Source organism: Lepisosteus oculatus, chromosome 6 (genome assembly GCF_040954835.1).
Source record: "Lepisosteus oculatus isolate fLepOcu1 chromosome 6, fLepOcu1.hap2, whole genome shotgun sequence".
NCBI lineage: Eukaryota > Metazoa > Chordata > Actinopteri > Semionotiformes > Lepisosteidae > Lepisosteus > Lepisosteus oculatus.
Genome location: NC_090701.1, coordinates 26,896,757 through 26,918,833, shown reverse-complemented (window position 1 = coordinate 26,918,833; position 22,077 = coordinate 26,896,757). Strand labels below are relative to the sequence as shown.

At 39.2% G+C, this 22,077-nt stretch overlaps 1 protein-coding gene across 2 annotated transcripts in view; it reads left to right on the top strand.

Moving 5' to 3' along the window:
* Positions 1-11,006: 11,006 nt before the first annotated feature.
* The window catches only part of lrrc24 (leucine rich repeat containing 24), a 36,733-nt gene continuing 25,662 nt past the window's right edge, over positions 11,007-22,077 (top strand). The window contains exon 1 of one of the 2 annotated variants that reach the window (XM_015354075.2): positions 11,007-11,260. The gene's annotated coding sequence lies outside the window, so the exon portion shown is untranslated. Of the gene's footprint in view, positions 11,478-22,077 lie in introns of both variants that reach the window. The other variant, XM_015354073.2, reaches the window with a different exon arrangement.

Here is a 22,077-nt window from a genome sequence, read left to right as displayed (position 1 = left end):
GCAAAATGTTCACTGTAAAGTGTCACAATATATTTTTCACCAGGACACTAAGTTAGATTTGGCTCTTTCCCCATAAAATTTGTTCATTTAAATGCTCTTGTAGCAAAATGTAAAATGAGAACAAATCAATATGTAGAACCCTGATTCAGTGGATAATGATTTTCCTCTATTTTCCACTGGCTGAGATTTGGATTTATTTTCGCATGCCCTCATTGACTTGTGATTGTTTCATTCCCATCTCTGAGGCTGGTTGCAGATTTTCAAATTCATCAGATCACATGCTCTGCAGGCAAGAGACCTACAGAACAGCCCATCTAGCACATGTAGTGGTTCTGTTTTGCGAAAGTACATTAATAACTGAGAACAGGAGGTACGTCTACACACAAAGGACTGTGAACGAAACAGATAAATAATTAATTCCATGCTGAAAAGAAAAGAGGCACAGTGTTTTGGCTGTGGAGCCTTCTTTAGCTGCAAGTCTGGATACCCAGTCATGGTGTTGAAGGTGGTACATTTTCTTCTTTCAAAAAATGTCCAGAGATCCTTAAAGTGCTTACCAACTAACTAATAAATAAGATGAACAGTCTGAATGGCTTTCTCTTGCTTGTAGCTGTTTTTAAATTCTCAATAGTTAATTCATCACAGGAATTCATCCAGTTTTTCCTGAAAGAAACCAAGGTATCAGCTTCAAAGCTATGACTGTGTAGCTTGTTCCATACTTCCACATCTTTTTGAGTTTGAGACATTGTATTAATTTGAGATTACTGGATTATGTTTTTAGTCCCTTCCCTTCTGTTATAACTGATTTAAAATAACTGTCATGTGAAATAATTCTTATAATACAATTTAATTAATCAAATGTATTTATAAAGTAGACTCCCTCTTCCATAAACCAAAACTTCAAAATATATTGATGTGATGAAGCCTGATGAGGTTCTCAGGGGAATCAATTACTAAAAACTCTACAACGGTCAGAAGACTAATGGTCTCCTCTGATTCATAGTTTGTCCTGTATTCTTTGGAATTTAGAAATCAGAAGACTTTCCTCCAATCAGGGATTAATCTTATTTCCTGTTTGATATTAACAACAGGCAGCCAGGGGCAACTGGCAGAGGAGAACCCTGTACTGACACCAAAACAGCAAGGATTACCAATGTGCAGAGGAGCAGTGTATAATCCAGTCACAGGAGACAAGGGGAGGTGTTGTGTTTTTAAATGTATATTTCAATAAAGGCCTTGTGCAGACGATTAAAAGAGAAGGAAGAAGCATTGTAAGCAAAAAAAAGACACAAAAACATACAAATCATAGATCTCTTTCCTGATATTTCTAAATAACACCGAGTACTTCAACATTCTTATGAGCATTTTGTATTTCATTGTATCCCCATCTAAATGTTTACCAAATTAACTTAATTTGTTAATTTGTTTTAACAAATCTTTTCTTTTATATTGAGTATTTTTCAACACACTACTCATCATTTGTGAAAATCTTATTTTGTTTCAGTTTGACCTAGAACTCCTAGTTCTCCTTAATAATGAATATGTCTTTGTCTGTAAATGAACTGTTTTCCCTAAAGGAGTGCTGCGCGCTGGGTTTCTTGGCACATGTCAGCCCTAATTAGACTAATTAACATCAGAAACCTGTCCAGAGCAAGTATACTTCTGACTTCCTTGTAGCTCAGTTTGCATGTTTTTATTTTACCTCCTTTAGCTATCCGATTGGAACAACTGGGCATTCTTCAAGTTGTGCTTTATCTTCAATTGTTTGTAAAAGATGGGACTTATCCAGCATCTCTTTCTGCACATTCCCAGTATTAAATCTGATGTGCTGAAGCTAGAGAAGAACACCATGGTTACCATCAAATTGCACGTAAAATTGTTCTTTGATGGGTAGATAAGCAAATTGCTCAAAATAATGTTCAAAATATAATAAGAACTGTGGTACTCCAAGGCCTCAGCCCTGTGCTAAGCTAATTAGACCAATGACTGAATTAGTGTTTCCTGAGGCTGTGAGTGTTATATAGCAGCTGTGTAGATCTCTTCTGCTCATCCTAGGCGCTCTGGGCAGAGGGCCACAGCAGACAAGCTGCTGTAGGAGAAGCAGCAGGACAGAAAGGCTCAGCTCATAGGCTCTCCAACAGTTGATCCATAGTGACCAACAGACCCACACATCCACATTTAATCCCACAACTCAGGATCAGACAAGCTGCTTAAACACAAATGCTTCCAGGTTTTTCTCCTTAATAGCATGACGTTAGTTGGTTTTCCCTGCAGCAGTGGGTTACAATATTCTTCCAAAATGTTCCTATAACATAAATCCCTACAATATCAGCTCCAGCATTAATACAAGTTATTTTTTAAATTAATTGCAATAAAATTGCCATGCGCTAATATTCAAGCAGGTTACCACATAACATATTGGGCTGTGTTTGCTTTTTATAGGTGGCCTGTTTGCTTTTCCAAAGACATGAAAAGAATTGATTGATTTCAAAGCACATTTTCAATCTACGATTTACAGGGATAAAGGTTATCATCCATCCATCATGCTTTCTTTCAATGACCTCTGTTTGTTTGGGTTCCAGGTCAATATTTTGATTTTAAGTAGAAAAATAATTTGCTTGGTACTTTAGGCACTCAATTAGTTGGGATGCTATCACTGCTTCAGAGGTAAGTACTGCATGTCAAACTGAATCATGGGTGTGTCCTTGTTGGTGAAAGATCAAAGTTGAAACTTTATGTGACACTTCTCTGAACCTCATAATGATAGGACAACTGAGAACAGGCAAGACTACAATTATGCAGTCCATGGATGGGACTTGCTGTGTCCGAATGTCTCTGTTTGTTTCTGTTTTTTCCACCATGTTAGTGACCCTGCTGTGTGTGCGTGGCCTCTGGACAGATTCCAGACCAGGAATATCTTTTTTTGTGACTCTGCTTTTGCTATGGTTACAAATGACTGCATTCAATTACACGTCATCTGTCATGAAACATTAGCTATCCAATGAATGCAAGTATATCCCTTCTCACCAGGTACTAAGGCACAAGCTACATGATGGAAATTAAGAGCACGCAAACATCACTGGGATATGTTTAGTTTTACAGTAAAATCTCAAACACTTCACATGCACTTTTTAGTCAATTAAACATGTTTTTGACTGTGATGGATTGAGATGGCCAAAACTGTAATTGAGAACAAGAGAGGTATATTATATGCATATTTATGTCCTATGATTTATGACATCAATTAAATACTGTAAATGTACAATCAAATAGGAATTAAGGAATTCATATTTTTCTTCTAGTGCTGATGTGAGCCTTTTGGCAAGATTTGCACTGTGAAACATAACCTGTTCTACTTTCTGTGATCTGGCTAAATTAAATCCCATGCATTCATTCATATTTGTATTCCAGTTACACTGCACATTCTTCAGTATCTCTGTCTAAAATCACATGTTTCATTACACCCCTATATGCATCCCACTGTACCCCTTTCTGTCCCTCTTTGTTCCCCACCATTGTACCCTGACCTCATTCAGACCACCACACACCCCTATTAGTGAAATAAATCAAGCCGATGCTTTAAGTAATTTTAATAATAGAGCTGCTAAGCCAGTTTCACTCTATGACCTCTCCATCACTCCTTCTCCTTCCAACCTACACTTCTGGTTTTCTTGAATGCTGATGTCTAATTACAGTTTTATCAGCATTGGAACATTGACCACTGTTCAGCTATCTCGAAATCCTTGAAGTTTACGGCGTGTGTCCAATTACAGAGTAACTAAAACTGCATAACACTCAGTGCAGGTTGCAGAAGAATTGTTTTTGCTTCATGTTTCCTCGCCTATATACATTTTCTTCGGTATATGACAGTTGTAATATACAGTTTTTTTGTCAGATGACAAGTAAAACAATTGCATTTGACATCTGTGATTTCTGGTTGTATGGTATTGGGGCAGCTGGTATACAATATGTAGGTCATCCCATGTTATCTGCACTTATCTGTTCTTTCTATTTACTACCCATTAATCACTTCTTAATCCAAGTGCATTCCTACTACCTATGGTACATTTTAAGCTTCAGTCTTTTAGAAGAAATGTTATTTGTCACGAAGCATACTTCTGGACCCTATGCAGACAGTATTATCCGGAAGTGAGTGGAGTAAGACAAAGGGGAGGAGACGACGAAGATCAGAAAGGGTTGACAGACAGGGGGGCATGATGATGGTGAACTGGTGCTTGGGGGGACGTAGCCAGGGTGAACAAGTCCAAGGAGTCCAGGGGGGAAATCCAGGGAGAAGTCCAAAAGTCCAAACCCGGGTAATCCAAACAAGACGCAAACAAGACACAGTTAAAAACCAAAATGGGATCCGGTACAGGGACTGGGAATAAAACCAGGATCAAGAGGCCAGGTGCTCTGAACCCCGGACTCAGCAGGGTCAGGACGCCGATAGGAGGCCTATGCCCTCAAGCTGCGGACGTAGGGCAACTTGGTGGTAGGCAGGCCTCCGGGCATCTGTCTTCCAATGCAGAGCCATGAGTAGCGAGAGTGCCCAGCTTAAATAAGGAGGGGCAGGATTGGAGGCAGGTGAATGAAATAATCAAAAATGTGAAAGAGATGGAGTGCCCTTAAGAGGAGGGATCACGAACGTGACAGTTTACAAAACCCTTAAAAAATTAAAATATATTTTCATTATATATTTTGTGTGTGTCTATTAAGGTGGTTGCTTGTTCAAGGAACACTAACAAAATTGTAAAGACCTACCCTTTCTAAATCCATTTTGACTATAATTTCTATAATGTAATGCAATAGAAGTCAGACTTGTAGGAATGTAGTTACATGGCTCAGTTTTGTCACCTTTAAGGCCAGGTGCAACATTGCATTGGCAGTTTACAGTCAATGGGAGTGACCACAACCTTGAGTGACAGTTGGAAATTTTACATGAATTGCTTCTATAACATATCTACAGAAAATAAGTTCATTTTTCCCTTGTCGTAGGGTTAGAAGTGCATGATGAAAAACCTACACAAAGAAAAGCAAACAACTGTCATGATGTATTCAAACTTTTTGTTTTCCCTGGACACAAACAGGAGCTTGGCAGGGAGTTCTCTTATGCTGGACCTGGTGTATTGGCATCTCAGTGAGGCATTATCCTATAGGGACCTGGAGACTATGTGTAAAAATAATTCTTTATGCTTGTACATACTGTAGCAAATGAAAACATTACTACTGTATAGGAACTCCTGATAAATTATCAATTGAAAAACCCTCATTTAAACCTGCTTGTAAATTCAGATAACTGTGTAGAACATAATCAAAAAGGGAATTCATGCAATAGTGTGTGAAGTCAGAGCAACAATAATTTGATGACTCACTGAAAGTAATAGCAGGTTTTCATTCTGTCCACAAAAAACACTACGGAAGACAGACCTGTTATTACACTCACATCATAGTCATACATAATTACAGAGTTACAGTATGTGTCAATGCAGTGACAGGGCATTGTTGAGGCCAAGCACAACAAGCTATAACACAGGGTGAGCGGGGGATTATCAGGGACTTTAGGATAACACATTATGATCTGCTCTGATCCCTTGGAAACAGTTTAATCTCCACCTTCATCATTAAGTGATTTCAGATTAATCTGTACTTTTAATATTAGACTGAAGTCAAACACAAAGAAACACAGTGTGGGGGATCAGTGTGTCCATCCTCTCTCTGGTTATTGTCATGAAAATGCAGACAGCTGGACTCCACACATTTGGCATGCTCTCTGTGCCATTCAGCATCTAAATATCGGGCTACAAAATCAGCACAGGAACAGTTTGTTTTTATGTTTTACAAGGATCTTCAAGACCCCAGGCATTGTATTTGTAACATGTATTATTATATTTAAAATATAGTTAATAGTATATAGCACAGTTCTTACTCAATATGAATTTCCCCAATTCAACCACAAAGATTTATTCACTGGGAATAACAACACCCAATGATTGGTAATGTTTATTGAGTGTTTTAGTTTTAGTGAATTTGGCTTAATCTGCTGAAGGGCAGCTCCTGGACTACGAAACTCAGACCTCTGTGCAGAGAGGGATGTGAGGGAGACAAATAATTTTCTAACATGTGAAATTTACTTCAATAATGATAACGGTTTAGTACAGCTGAGGCAGATTTAACTTGGCTGTTGTTTTCCCTCCCAAACTTTTGTTGAATTTTCTTTATGGAGGGTGTTTTATTTTTAACGCTCTTGGTGAAACTATATGATCTCATTATGATCTGCAATTAAGATTTCTGAAGTTTAAAGATTCATCTGTTAGAAATTATTCAATCAGATTAGTTTTCTACTCTTGCAAGTCTTTTCAATTGCACAATTGTCTTGTTTTGCCCCTTCTGTCACATTTAAAGGAACCCCCTTCCTTCATCAAAGAAATTATGATTTTGTGACATGAAAGAAAATATTAACCACAGGAGGAACAGGAGGACAGAATGATCTCATGCACCATGTAGACACTGACAGACATGCTCATGTGGAAGGACAATGCAATGGCATAGGTCGCCTTCAATCTGAAACTAAATCACCCAGGAAGAAAGAACATTGGCTGAAGTCTTCCTTCTCTTTCTCCTTTACAGTTCTGTCTACAAGATCTCAGCTCACCCATCAATTTTGCAGTCTATACCTTCTTTTATGTTCCGTTTGTTATTGGGTTTAATCTGGCAGTGTTTGTAAGACCAGTTTCATGGTGAAAGACAAGCAACACTTCCACACTTCACATTACTTGGGTTATTGCATCACAATAGAGAAAGGAAACAATATGATACTTCTCCCTGTCTTTACTATGTCTCTTGCTTGTGTACCAGCAAAGCAGCTCCAGTTCTACACTACAACAGAATGGGAGAACATTTTTTAAAAATATATTTTTATGTTTCCATTTGTACATGCCATCTCTTACAGTATGTTCTACCATTCCAAATTTACTCCTATTATATTTCCTCTATGGCTCCAAATATTTTTCCTTCATTTTCCTTCATCTTTTCTCTTCTATTTAGATCTCTGAGTGTTTCTTATCCATCTACTGAAGCTCTCTGGGTTTCTAGATTCTTGCAGTATATGCTTAGTTATTTGGAAAAACACATAAATTATCCCTAATACATCAGGGGACAATATGTCAGGTTTTGATTTATGGACTTGAGTGGCATTGATATGGATTTATAAACTCAGCTGTGTCACAGGAAGAAACAGTAGAAGACAAGAACTGTCACATAAAATATGATTCCTGGGAGGAGACTCTGTAATCAACCTTACTGATTTACAGAGGAAAAGGTGAATATTCCATTCCTTAGGCAACCAAATGCCAAGTACTATTATCAGAACATTGTGTAGTATTAAACCTTTTCTTTATTCTGTAGTAATAAAATCCAGTCATCTCTTTAGAACCCACATGAAAGAGAGTAATCGTATAAAAAGTAAAGTATCTACAAATTAAAAATTAAATGAAGAAAATTAATTTTACCCCCCACATTTCTCCGAAAAGTGCTTTTGTGGGGGCAATTAGAAATGTCTCTCATTGATTTCACTTTCAAAAGCTCAACACTTGACTCATGTCTTTAGTACTCTTGTGCCTCATGTGTCTCTAGTACTATTTTCTAATTCTTCTTTGATCAATGTCTGGGGTCCAGTGCCTGTTTTGGGCATTTTAGTCAGTTTCCTTAGGAGAAGTTTACAAACTGTGACTTTGTCACTATTTGATACTATGGGATTTTCTGCAATATAGAAATCACCAAAGCGCTAAGTACTGCTTAAGATATTTTGAGCCCTGGATCTGTGTCTTCTCTTTTATTTGTTTTCATTTTCTGCCTTTTGCTTTAAAAGCCCCTAGTTGTTTTCTGTATCTGTTTATTATTAACAGCAATCCAGGATGCGACACCCAGAATAGCCATCCTTCCAAAGGGTAAACATGAACATATACTACAGTAGTTTTTATCTTAACTTGGAGCCAAGTGAGTACAACTCACTTAAATTTAAACATAAGAATGCTTACAAACGAGATGACACCATTCCTCCTGTTCGGTCCATTTGGTAAGTAGCAACTAATTGATCCCGAGCACCCCTTTCATGAACGAAGCCAGAGTACCATTTTCAACTTAGCTGGACAGCTCATTACGTACTCCCTCAGCTCTCTGTCTAAAGAAGGGCTACCTGATCTTAGTTTAAAATTCACTTCCACAGCATTTTTACTCATGTCCTCTTGTTCATTTGAAGATATCCACTAAGTTGTTAATGCCTTTGCACCCTGCCTTTACAACATTTTAGTTCTCATGTGTACCGCGATGCCTCCCCTATTTCAGTTAATTCTCTCTTTATTGACTAAGAAGCAAATGTGACCTCTGATAGAAAGAGTTTATTAACATATGTCAGATTCGCCTGGAGAAAGTTCCTGTGCTCTGGAAGACATCATGCCTGGTCCTGGTACCAAAGAAAGGGCGCCCCTCTGTCCTCAATGACTACAGACCAGTTGCGCTGACTTCTCACGTCATGAAGACACTGGAGAGGCTGGTCTTATCCCACCTGAGACCTCTGGTTAGTTCATCACTGGACACCCTACAGTTCGCCTACCAGCCCAGTGCTGGTGTGGAGGATGCAATCATCTACATGCTGCAAATAGCCTACTCACACTGGACAAGGCTGGCAACACTGTAAGGACTATGTTTTGCGACTTCTCCAGTGCCTTCAATACTATCTAGCCCTTACTTCTAAGGAGGAAGCTGGAGGAGATGCAAGTCAGTGGTTCTCATGGATCACGGACTATCTGACAAGCAGACCACAGTCTGTGAGACTTCACAACTGTGTGTCTGAACAGGTAGTAAGTAACGCAGGGGCTCCTCAGGGGACAGTTCTTTCTCCGTTCCTATTCACCCTCTATACTTCGGACTTTATATACAACTCAAAGTCGTGCCACCTGCAGAAGCTCTCAGATGACTCTGCAATTGTGGGATGTATCAAGGGTGGGCAGAAGGAGGAGTACAGGGGACTGGTAAGCAGCTTTGTGGAGTGGTGTTGGGAGAACCACCTGCAATTGAATGTAACAAAGATGAAGGAACTTGTGGCAGATTTCAGGAGGAAAAGGGTCAAACCTAATCCTGTCTACATCCATGGGAGTGGTGTGGAGATAGTGGACTCCTTCAAGTACCTGGGAGTGTACAAGAAGAAGAATTTACAAGAAGGGTCAGAGCCGACTTTACTTCTTGAGGAGTCTCAGGTCTTTCAATGTATGTAGTTAGATGCTACATATGTTCTTTCAGTCTGTGGTGACGAGCGCCATTTTCTACACGGTGGTATGCTGGGGCTCTGAGATTAGAGCAGTGGATTCTAACAGGCTGAACAAGCTCATCAGAAGAGCAAGCTCTGTCATTGGGTCTGGCCTGGACCCCCTGGATGGTATCCAAACTAGAAGCCATCATGGACAACTTCTCCCATCCCCTCTATGACATGCTTGTAGAAATGAAGAGCACGTTCAGCAATAGACTGGTCCATCCACGGTGCGACAGGGAGCGCTACAGGAGGTCATTCTTCTGCCATAAGACTGCACAACGCATCCACCTTGCGTCTGGGCAGAGGCAACATTGACAGTGACCTGTTTCTGGACTGAACAGTAAATTGATACATCTGTTCTTTTTCTTTTTTCCATTTACAACCGTTTTTCCGCAATATATGCCAGGGGCCTGTGCAATACATTTATATTTATATTGTGCAATACGACTCTGTTTGTATTGTATGTATTGTATTATTATTATTGTATCATTTGTTACACTGTTTCTGTGTTGTCTGTGTTGTAAGCTGCTGTTGCACTGCAATCTCCCTCACGGCATCAATAAAGTATCTATCTATTCCACGGGTATATTTGCATTTGGATATTATACATAGATATTAAAGATGTGTATAAATCAGTGATTATATTAAGTGTACCCCCCTCCTTTCTATTTCAAGAATGTTGGTAATATTTCCAGGTAAAACCATATTTCTGAACAGCAATACATGCTGACCTGTACATTGTATTACTTTATTACATAATGCAGTGCATAAAGAAGCATACTGTAATATTGCAGTATTTACATAATGTTGTATTTTTAATGTTAATGTTTCAAGCCCACTGTGACATGCAATGTTATTTGAATTTGTTTCAACAAATTTATTACAATTTACGTTGTAGTACATCCTATGGTTCACAGGGAAATCTTTCTATTTTTCTTTTGTCTGAGTGTGCTTTCCTGTATTATTATTGCATTTATTTTTTCTTAAAACTGTCTACAGATCTGTTGGAAGACTGTAGACTTTTGCAATTAGGCTAGGAAAGTCCATCTTCAGTAATTGTTATATCTAAGCTCACTTATTTTTGGATTCCGTGTGACTGAAAAACACCTGGAAGCATTTTATTTCAACATTAATTTTACTAGTGCCACCTCTTTCATTGATTTTCATAAAAATATGTTGGAATAATAGTGCTCCGTCGATACGGTACGATAACCCTAAACACTAAAATAACTCATTTGACAAGATATGCATTACATTACCTTCATTATCTATACAATCTTTCCGTTTTCCAAATGGATGATTACTTTTCACGCTTGGCCTCTATAATGATGTATGCTGCACGGGGCTTGAATAAGTATTGAATAAGTATCGTTTTAAATATGAGCTTCCTATATTTAGTATATTGTAATGTTGGATAAAGAACATATGAAGTTAAAGACCTTAGGCAGCAGAGAGAATTATAACAGTGGGACACGTGTTGCATTGGAGAGCAAGTTCTTAAAAGAAAAGTCGTTAATGAAAGGCTCCTCTTTATTACGCGGAAATAATACAATCCAAAAATCCAGAAGCATGTTTGAGGCTTTAGTGATTGGATCGGACATGTGGTGATGCAATACTCGTTACCAATCACAAAATAGAATGGTCAAAATACAGGGTAAACTGGCAGCGTAGTCCAAAGGCGAAGAACAATACAGGCGGGGGAGCGACACAAGAGGCGGGGGGGTTAAATGATGCGCTAAAGGCTAGATGAGTCTGAGCGGAGTGGGGGAAAGGAAAGGGATTTGCGGTCTAAAGCGACTGGATCACTAACACAAATACGCACTTTTATTACTGCAGCAACAGGGGCCAAATTAGATTAAGCGCATCCTTTATGAAGCGGCTGCGGCGGCTCATAGCTGTTCGGATTGGCTGAAAACCACGGAACAGTGGAGCAGCGAGGCTACACTGGGACAGGTGCAGTGAACGGTGATTTTTGTTCTCGGTTTTAATTGAGACGGATTTTTTTTTGCGTTTTAAAGAAGTCATAATTCCTTTCGTGGTTTGGACTGGTACGATACATCCATTTCCAGGTTTCTAAATGAACTGAGCCCACGCACAGATTACTGACTTCCACGGGAATCCTGTTCCAAGGGAAGCGTCAGGAACTCCTCAGTTCTCCTGGGTTTGTCTGGTAAGGTAGCCAGCTGTAAACTGATTTCTGCAGCTACAATTCGTCTTTCTAATTTAAGGCCATGCACAATGGATAGACCAAAACGAGCTCTATGTATTTGACACATTAAATCACTCAATTGTACATGGAAGTCAGAAGTGTCATAGGGTGTCACCCCCTCAGATGTCTTGGTGTTGTATAAGATCTAATGTTATATACTTTATTTCGTATTGAACAGATTGCTTGGAATTTAGAGCTCCCGCTTGGTTTTTAAGATTTTATGATCAGTCACAGTACCATGTGTTTTGTACTTTGTACCGTGTGCCGTGTTTTTACAGCCTGTGCTTGTAAGACATACTGTAAAAACGGAGGGTGATATTTGTGGATAACATCGTGTAAAAGAGCGCTTAACTGTCAATGCAAATTGTCCTTAGGGTAAGAACGTGCTACATCATCATTTGAAGGGTATGTCATGAACAGCTGTACTTTTACGGACACTGATTAAAAGCAAGGTTAAGGAATGTGAGTTTCAATCCCACCAGCCAGTGTTTCGTTTTAAATGCACTATGAAGTCTATTTACATGCAGGTGAGCAAAACAAATCAGACAGGGTAGAATACTGGAGATGTATTTACTGTTGCAATTCAAAGGGAATAAGAAGTGTATGTTTTATTCTCTTTTATATGTCTGCCCCTTTATTGATTTTTGTTCCAATCCCTTTTTTCGTCTTTACCTTTTCTTTATTGTCGTTCAGTCTGTTTCCACAATACCGAGTTAGAAAGTACAAATTGATATTTCAAAATTTGTAACCTGTATACATCAAATATATCAGTTAGAGATTTTGTCTGGGTCTTGTAATGATATTCGCTGTTCTAAATATCTCTAAAAATAATGAACACGAGTTCAGCTTTTTATGTGCTTTGCAAGTGGATTTAATATTTTACTTAAATGATGGAGATATGGTGATAAATAATGTAGAATGAGAACATTTAAGGGATACAGAAAAAGATGCTCATCTACTGTACATACTGCACAACAGAAATATTGTACTGTATTGCATACATACATACTGTATACTTGCGTAAGCTGCAAAGGAACAAGTAATAGGTTTATTCCATGGTGAAAAGAGAAGAAAGAAAACACAATGTGCTCCATGGCCGAAACGTTGGGTTTTCTTTCTTCTCTTTTCAGCATGGAATAAACCTATTACTCGTTCCTTTGCAGCCTACGCATGCAGACGCAGCTACCCACCTGACATACTGTATTATGTTGTGACACGATATTTAAATGTAAATTATGCTCCTGATTATGAATGAATCGTCCCAGTCTTCAGTTTTGACTATCTATTCGGCAGATGCGTTGCACTGTCAAAATGAATTACAACTTCATACAATGATAGACTGTGCGCAGAATCCATGATTAAAAAGAAGTTTGAAAGATCTTATAGCAGACATTTCTGTCTGCTATAGTAGAAAGGTGTGATTTATTAAACACCTCCAGACAGCTGCGAAGCACAGCCTCTACACAAACGGCGCTTAATCGCTGAAACCTTTTCATTTAGTTTAATCAGTCAGGGAATGCGATTGCTGGGAGATGAAAACTTCTCTTTACACTTCATAGGGCCTTGTTGTAAAGCTCTTATGTGGACGACCACATAAGACCCTCATTGTTTCCTTTTTTAAAATTATATAATGTTAGCATGCCCAAAGGGGTTGGGCAACCAGTTAACCCCTAGAGGTTTTTTCTCTCCTTACTAAGGAGGTTTTGGTTCCTCTCCTCCGTTGTCTTCTGGTCTTCTGTTCTGTATTGACAAAATGTATCGTCAATTGTATTGTTAAGCACCCTGGGGCAACCTCGTTGTGAAAGGCGCTATATAAAAGTAAATTGAATTGAATTGACAAATGTCAAAGCTTTACTGTTCTGGGATGAACACTAACAGAGCTGAAATGTTCTTCAAAAGACTGAATTAAATGACTTACATCATTGATGCAAATAAATGTGCAGTTCTAAGAGTGAGTTTGCATCAGAAGCAGTAATGCTGTTCATGGAGCTCAGACAGCATCCTTTTTATTGGTTATTGATGACTGTTTAGTTCAGGTTGTGATGAAATACTGCTGCTGTTCAATACAAGTAACTAATTAGCTCTGAAAAAAGAATATAATGTCTTGATAGAACTGTATTTCAGTTCATCAGTAGTGATTTCATAGAAAGGCTTCTCTTGGTGGGGAATGATTTTTTATAGCAAGCCTGGCGATGACAGAGGAGATCAAAAATTCAGTAGTTCAGTTTTATTAGGAATAACAACACCCAAGAATTAATTGTTCTGAAAGGATTATGGAGTGTTTTAGTAAAAATTTGTCAGAGCGCTAACCTCCTGGTTAGGAGGCCGGGACAAGGAGGCTAGAATTCCCATGCAGAGTGAGGAGTGACCAAGAGGCAGCTGCAGAGGTGGAGATGGTGTAGAGGTGGGGTGCAAAAAGACGTACTGTATGCGAGAGAGAGAAGGGGATCATGTGTTTCTAATGTTTTAGGTGACGGAATTATGTCAAGAGCTATTGCGAATAACTGACAGCTGAATCTGATTACATTTGGCTGTTTTCATCCCTCCCGAATGTCTTCCCTCCTTCCCTTTCGATTGAAAGCCCCTACAATCCTACTGCTGTCATACTACTGTATGACGTTTGGTAAAGTAAAAAAGTTGTACAACAAATTGGCATCAGGGTTAAAATATGAAGAACACAAAGCAGAAGAAGCAGGTTGGTTCACACAGAGGTAGGTAAACCTCACAGTGCAAGAAAGGCCAGATGCAGTTTTAGGCACATCTGGGCACGATAATTTCCTTCTAGATTAAATAAGGGAAATGCTAACGTTTGGGGAAATTGTTTTGTTTGAACAGAGGGAAAAGTGTAATTTTTTTAAAAATTGGACTTTAATGTTTTAAATGAATGTTGTGTTAAAGATATGGCTTTCTTGCACTTTAACAGGATAAAAGTGGAAACTATGTTTAACGGTGTACTGTATATACAGTGCCTTGCGAAAGTATTCGGCCCCCTTGAACTTTTCAACCTTTTGCCACATTTCAGGCTTCAAACATAAAGATATAAATTTTTTATTTTATGTGAAGAATCACCAACAAGTGGGACACAATTGTGAAGTGGAACGAAATCTATTGGATTTTTGAAACTTTTTTAACTAATAAAAAAATGAAAAGTGGGGCGTGCAAAATTATTCGGCCCCTTTACTTTCAGTGCAGCAAACTCACTCCAGAAGTTCAGCGAGGATCTCTGAATGATCCAATGTTGTCCTAAATGACTGATGGTGATAAATAGAATCCACCTGTGTGTAATCAAGTCTCTGTATAAATGCACCTGCTCTGTGATAGTCTCAAGGTTCTGTTGAAAGCGCAGAGAGCATCATGAAGACCAAGGAACACACCAGGCAGGTCCGTAATACTGTTGTGGAGAAGTTTAAAGCCGGATTTGGATACAAAAAGATTTCCCAAGCTTCAAACATCCCAAGGAGCACTGTGCAAGCGATCATCTTGAAATGGAAGGAGTATCAGACCACTGCAAATCTACCAAGACCTGGCCATCCCTCTAAACTTTCAGCTCAGACAAGGAGAAGACTGATCAGAGATGCAGCCAAGAGGCCCATGATCACTCTGGATGAACTGCAGAGAACTACAGCTGAGGTGGGAGAGTCTGTCCATAGGACAACAATCAGTCTTACACTGCACAAATCTGGCCTTTATGGAAGAGTGTCAAGAAGAAAGCCATTTCTCAAAGATATCCATAAAAAGTCTCGTCTAAAGTTTGCCACAAGCCACCTGGGAGACACCCCAAACATGTGGAAGAAGGTGCTCTGGTCAGATGAAACCAAAATCGAACTTTTTGGCCACAATGCAAAACGATATGTTTGGCGTAAAAGCAACACAGCTCATCACCCTCAACACACCATCCCCACTGTCAAACATGGTGGTGGCAGCATCATGGTTTGGGCCTGCTTTTCTTCAGCAGGGACAGGGAAGATGGTTAAAATTGAGGGGAAGATGGATGCAGCCAAATACAGGACCATTCTGGATGAAAACCTGTTGGAGTCTGCAAAAGACCTGAAACTGGGACGGAGATTTATCTTCCAACAAGACAATGATCCCAAACATACAGCAAAATCTACAAAGGAATGGTTCACAAATAAACGTATCCAGGTGTTTGAATGGCCAAGTCAAAGTCCAGACCTGAATCCAATCGAGAATCTGTGGAAAGAGCTGAAAACTGCTGTTCACAAACGCTCTCCATCCAACCTCACTGAGCTCGAGCTGTTTTGCAAGGAAGAATGGGCAAGAATTTCAGTCTCTCGATGTGCAAAACTGATAGAGACATACCCCAAGCGACTTGCAGCTGTAATCGCAGCAAAAGGTGGCTCTACAAAGTATAAACGCAAGGGGGCCGAATAATTTTGCACGCCCCACTTTTCATTTTTTTATTAGTTAAAAAAGTTTCAAAAATCCAATAGATTTCGTTCCACTTCACAATTGTGTCCCACTTGTTGGTGATTCTTCACATAAAATAAAAAATTTATATCTTTATGTTTGAAGCCTGAAATGTGGCAAAAGGTTGAAAAGTTCAAGGGGGCCGAATACTTTCGCAAGGCACTGTACGGGCTAGTTTGCAACTTCCACCATGTTTGGCGTCCTCAGAGTGTGTGTCTGAATGGACAGAAGTCTGGTTACCTTATCTGTGTTGCTGCTTGCTCAACTTTCATCATTAATCCTTTACAGCTGCTTTGCAGAAAATAAAAAGTGAACTTTGTTCTGGGGAAAATGCTTCTTTGTTTGAAAACCAACTTTGTTTCAAATTTAAAAAATTGAAATACTTTTTAACACAATGTCTATCATGACCAACCTACGACTGGTCACTGCAGAAAACTATTTTGTCCAGCAGCCACACTAGTGAGGTACTGTGTGTTGTTGATGTGCTTCATCTCAGCACTGAGACAAAGATGGGCAAGATGGGCTGTGAGGCCTTCTCTCTTTTGTAACCTTTCTTATGAGTTCTTATTAATCTCTTAGAATATGCGTTCTTAGAGTATTTTCTGTCAGTTTTGTCTTTGAAATGTTATCATTGTGTTTGTGAGTTGCAGTGGCATTTTAAAGTGCATGGGCATGAGAATGCTTTGCTGTTGATCCCATTTCAAAACGAGTTCTGTACCGGTTTTACTCTGTAAATTTTACTCTGATGTTTTAGTCATCATAGCATTTATAAATCTAAAGCTGATGCAAGAGATAATGACAGAGCATTTAACAGTTTTTCCATTATAAAATAAGGGCTGTCTCTAAAAATAAGGGCTTTTGACAACCCACTGTAGATATACTGTATGTTCTGATGTCTTGTACACAGTCTACAGTATATAAAGCCACTTCTCTTCACAGGCTTCCCAGAAAGAAGCTTTTATTATGCAAGCCATTACTTCAGTTTCTGTAGACAGACTAATGGCATTGAAATCTGTCAGTGGATAAGAGGACTGCGCCCATGAGTATGAATAATGTCTATTGTTGCAACAACTGATCTGCTTCCTAGGGATTTCAGTACCGAGCTGCCAGTTTTTTGCCAGAGAAATGTAGTGGCATGTGGAGGCTTCCCTGTGACATGGTGTGTCCACTCACAATTCTGTTTCCTCCTGGAGGTGGGATCTAGATAAAGGCAAATAAAACCATTCATTTCAATGAATTAAAAAGCAACATGGAGTTAAAAAGAGTTAAACTATAAATCCGTAATTTGAAGGTACTGTATGTGTTGGAAAGGGCTTTTCCATAGTCAGAATGATAGAAGTACTGTCATCAAAGAACTGTGAAGTGTGAGATGATTAAAAAGGTATCTGTTGTATTATTGCAGTTCTGTATAGGGTGGCACACAAGTATGAAGTGGGCATCACACCTCTTGGGTCCTAGGTTCAATTCTGGGCTGAAGCACCTTCTGTGTGGAGTTTCCCTGGTCTCCCATTTGGGTTGTTCAGTTTCTTCTCTATCTTTCAAAGCCAAGTTGTCTAGGTTAATAGGTGTCCCTTTGTGCTTGAGTGTGTGCAGTTTGGATTTGACTGGCATCCTGTCTATGCGGTATAATCTTCCCTTCTGCCTTGTGTTTTGGGGATTGGCTCCAAGTTGCCCCATCCTTTATTAGAAATAAACAGGTTTCTGATAGAGGATGGATAGTGCTGTACAGGATTTGTAACTTACATGAAGGGGTCAGTATTTTTTGTATTTGTTTCCGCTGTCAGGAAACTTGGAATGGGCTGGATTATTTAAAATGCAATACATTATTTAAAAGCTTTGGGTGAGGTTTTTATTATTTAAGTCTGCTGTCATATTCTAAAACAATATATATATATTCCTTATTTCTAACTGAAAGCACATAGCCTGAAAGCCACGACTGAGCTGAAGTGAAAGAGATAACTTGTGACACACACTCGTTAAGAAGATGACATAACTTTATTCTAGAGATAACATATTTTGAATAAACCAGGTAGGAAATTACTTATCACTTCATAAATGTTTAAGAGAAGAAGAAGGGATATTATTTGGAGCTTTAGCTACCTGGAAAAAAGTTATTTTCTTTGCACATGAAAAGGAGTCAGAGCAGTAATGTGAATCATATCTGTGAATAAAGTGTAATTCCTATAAAGTTTTGTAAGCATTCAGCCTTCGGTTTTCACAAAGTATTTTTATCAGGCACAGGGTATAAGGCAGAACTACAGTCTCGATGGGACACACCACACACACAGGCATAAACTGGAGACACCTACCCAACACATCTTTGTAACCTACATAAAAATATGAAGAACATGCAAACTCCACTTAGAAGTGCCTTCATCAAGAATAAGTCGTAGGACCCAAGAGCTTTGGAGGTGCTAACTCTTGTGCTAACTGCCAAACATGCTTCTCTACTGGGATTTACATGCATTTAAAAATTTCCACCATAGTAAAGCCTATTTTTTTCTGTTCCGGGAATCGTAAAGAATGCTAGCAAACAGTCTGTGAACTGTGAGGGGAGAGAGAGGTGATGAGCATAGTTGGTTGGCTTCCATGTCTACATATAAAACAGAAATAGTATGCTTCTCTTAAAATGTAAATGTAAAGTATTGAAGTAAGACCTACAATTCAACACATAAATCTGGCTGAACATCATCTTTCGAAACTGTAAGAAAAAAAGTATTCCATAGAAAATATTTAAGACCTAGCCAGTCCAGATCTGAGCTATATGTTCTGGCCTTTTGGATCTACAGTATAATGTGCACTGTAAACATGCAAACTAATTCTACAGGTCTGACGGTATCAGTCTTTAAGCCTTTGTTTATGGTTTGGAATGGCTGTGAAATGTTTTACACCCTAGTTCCTCATTTTTGTTTTTCAAACAGTGGTGCAGATTTATGGAGAGAGAAATGAATGAGAAACCAGTGTCTTCAAGGTTCTGTCTAGACAGTGCAGTGAGAGTTGGTAAGAGATAAAAAATAAGTACTTAACATTTTTTCCAGACAAGAGAGGGACAAAAGATTTATGACTTTGGGGGTTTCCTCTGCGTCATGACTCCAGTTGGCATTTCTCATATTTGAAGTCTTGAATAATTTTATCTTTTATTTTCATTAAGGAAAATCAAGGTAATCCCTAAGTTATTATACTAATCATGCAGACAAAAAATAACTGAAGAATATGGCAGCATAGATCATGTTTTTTTTTTATTGCTCAGGAACCAAACTAAATGCCACTCAAAATACAAGTATTGTTAACTACAGCTAGTCTACCAGTCTGCACTACCTAGACTAAACAATAGCAAGGGGTTGAAGTGTTTTAATAATATATGCCATTTGGGAAGCTGCGCGTGTACTATATGTCTGTTCCTGTGCTTACAATGGCTCATATCTGAAGCCATAAAATGTCAATAGTTACTTCACTTTGACAATTATGGTTGTTGGGAATTATTCTGGAACAAGGTACCCAGCCATGTTATTGATGCTGATATTTTAACTTCTTTCAATAAACAGAAGGATAAGATCTTTGGATCAATTAGCTGCTAACTATCAAAAGGCTAAATGTGGTCTCCTTTAATTTGTTACCTTTCTTAAGTTCTTGCCTTAATTAAGAGCTGTCTGTTTATCCAATCCATTCAATTACTGTTTCATTTCCTGAAGCATGAATTTCCCAGTATCTATGAAAGTCTGGTTTATAATAAAACACAAATCCAAACAAATGAATTGACTGTTGCTTTCCTGGCCCAGGAGTAAATATAAATGTAAATATGCATGTCTTACAATATGCAAAAACGTTTTGCATATCTCTTTGTTTTTTAAAGTGTTATTGGTCTTTGATGTTCATTTGAAACAAGAAATTGCAAATTAAGATTTAAATTAAATTAATTTACTATTTCCATTGAAGAAACTGTATTTTTCTGGCCTTGTGTGTTAGCTTGACTCAACACCTTAAATCTTGTGCTGAAAGTAAAACTGTATTGTGATATCAACATTACTTAAGAATGACCTACTGTAACTCTAAAAAAACAAACACATTATCTCAAACCTGGTTTAACAAGGCACAAATGACAATGCTATAGTAAATGCAAGTGAAGATGCACACAATGCCCCAGTAAAATGTGTATTGGATACTTTCATAATTTAGACCACATCCTCCACCATATAAGCAGCAAACAATTTGCACAGTAAGGCAACACCACCAGCCTTGTAAACCTTGTACAGATTCCTAGAAAGAATCACTGATAAAAAGAAAACTACTTTAAACTTATTCTCCCGGAATATTGTCCCTCTTTTGGTTCATCAAGTGTAAAAGTAATTTTGCATTGCCTAAATAATTGTGTTTTTCATACTCAGATATTCACTTCGGCATGCTGTCAATGGAAAATGTTATGCTGTCTCTTGTATTGTCAGTCTCTCTACTCCTCTTGCTTTCCCTTTTCTCATTTGTTTTGAACCACTGTAGTCATCTGTACTGTTTTCAAGCATCTAAGGTAATGTTCTTGTCTCTTGGTTGTCAATCAGACACAACACTTTCTCCACAATTATTAAGGCACTGGGTCATGTTAAATTCATGACAATTAAATTGAATCATGTTATTTTATCTTTTAATAATTAATCTATTACCACGGTGCAGTCAAAACTATTTTGAAGGTAATGTCTCCATTATTTCTTTTTATACACTTCACATGAAAAAAACACCTAGGGTAACTGCTTTATAGAATGAGACAAAATGTTGCATTGTTAATGTCAATAAATTGATGTTGCATGCTAAAATTACCCTAGAAACATTTTTATATTTACAAAAGGACAGAAGATAAAACAATAACCCCAAACTAGACGAAAGACGTACAATATGTAATGCTGTGCTGAACTGTTTTCACTTGGGCAGAGATCTTCAACCCTTGTCCTTAAGAGACCCAATCCAGGTATTACAGATCACTTTTAATTCACCAATTTCACTTGGAATGACAATGCCCAAGATCAAAGCGTAATGATTGGACATGTGGGGGGGTGGGGGTAAAGGACAGGGATGAAATGGGAACATGGGACGAAGGACTTACCTGTTGATAAGGTGGTACCGGTGGCGGAAAGGGTGAGAGAAAAAACGCGAAGTCAAGACTGAGACACGAGACGTGGGACTTACCTGTATCGACATTAAAGAGGTGGTGCCGGTAGTGGCGGTGCTGGACAGACTAGACTCGTGACAGCTACGGACTGGGCCTGAGGTAGGACGCCGGACATACCCGGGGCGAAGGAAATGGCCGCAGTAGCAGCGGAAACTAAAGTAATAGATCTGGGGCCAAATTGAAGGCCGGGGATAGGGAAAATGTCTGAGCCTGGGAGAAATGCAGTCGCGCTGCATCCTGGAATGTGTTTTGTTTTTATAAAACGGAACACTGGGCTAAATTGAACACTGAAGCAGGAAAGATCCCTCAGGGCCGAGGAACTGGCCGCAGTAGCAGCAGAAATGGGAACCCGGGACTGAATTGAACGTTGGGGATTTGTAAACATGGCAGTGAGCGTGCATTTGTCGAGAGCAGCCCATTTTGTTTTAACAGGAGAACCATCTGGATGTTCAGATGCTAGATGTTTCGAATGGATGGTTCAGGAGCGGTGGGTCCTGGTCTCGGAAAAGGCCTGTGAGGACCTGCCAGGGCCTGTGGGGGTGTGCAAGGGCCTGTGGGGGCCTGAGAGGGACGGTGGAGACGGCGGAGATGTGGCGCGGTGGCACCAGAGCTTAGAGAGAAGGCTGGGTATAGAGCGCGGTGTGGGGCTGATCAGCACTCTCCCAGTGTTCGCTCTAGGGAAGGACACAGTGGTGGCTGCCATGAGTGACAAGGAGAGCTCCCTGGAGAAGCTGTGTAGATGGAGGCCAAAGGCGGCGGCCAGGTGGGAGACAATGAGCTGGAGCACCTCTCCCTGGATTCGTATGATTCTGACGACGGATCCGAAGAGGATGGCTACCCAAGGGTGATCTTGGACTTGGATGTCGTTGACAGCATGTTTGCAGGATTGGATTGCCGTTGCCTGGTGAAGGCGAAACGCAGATGAATGTGTAGTGGGACAAGACAACGGAAGATGAGGGGCCAAGGCATAGGCAG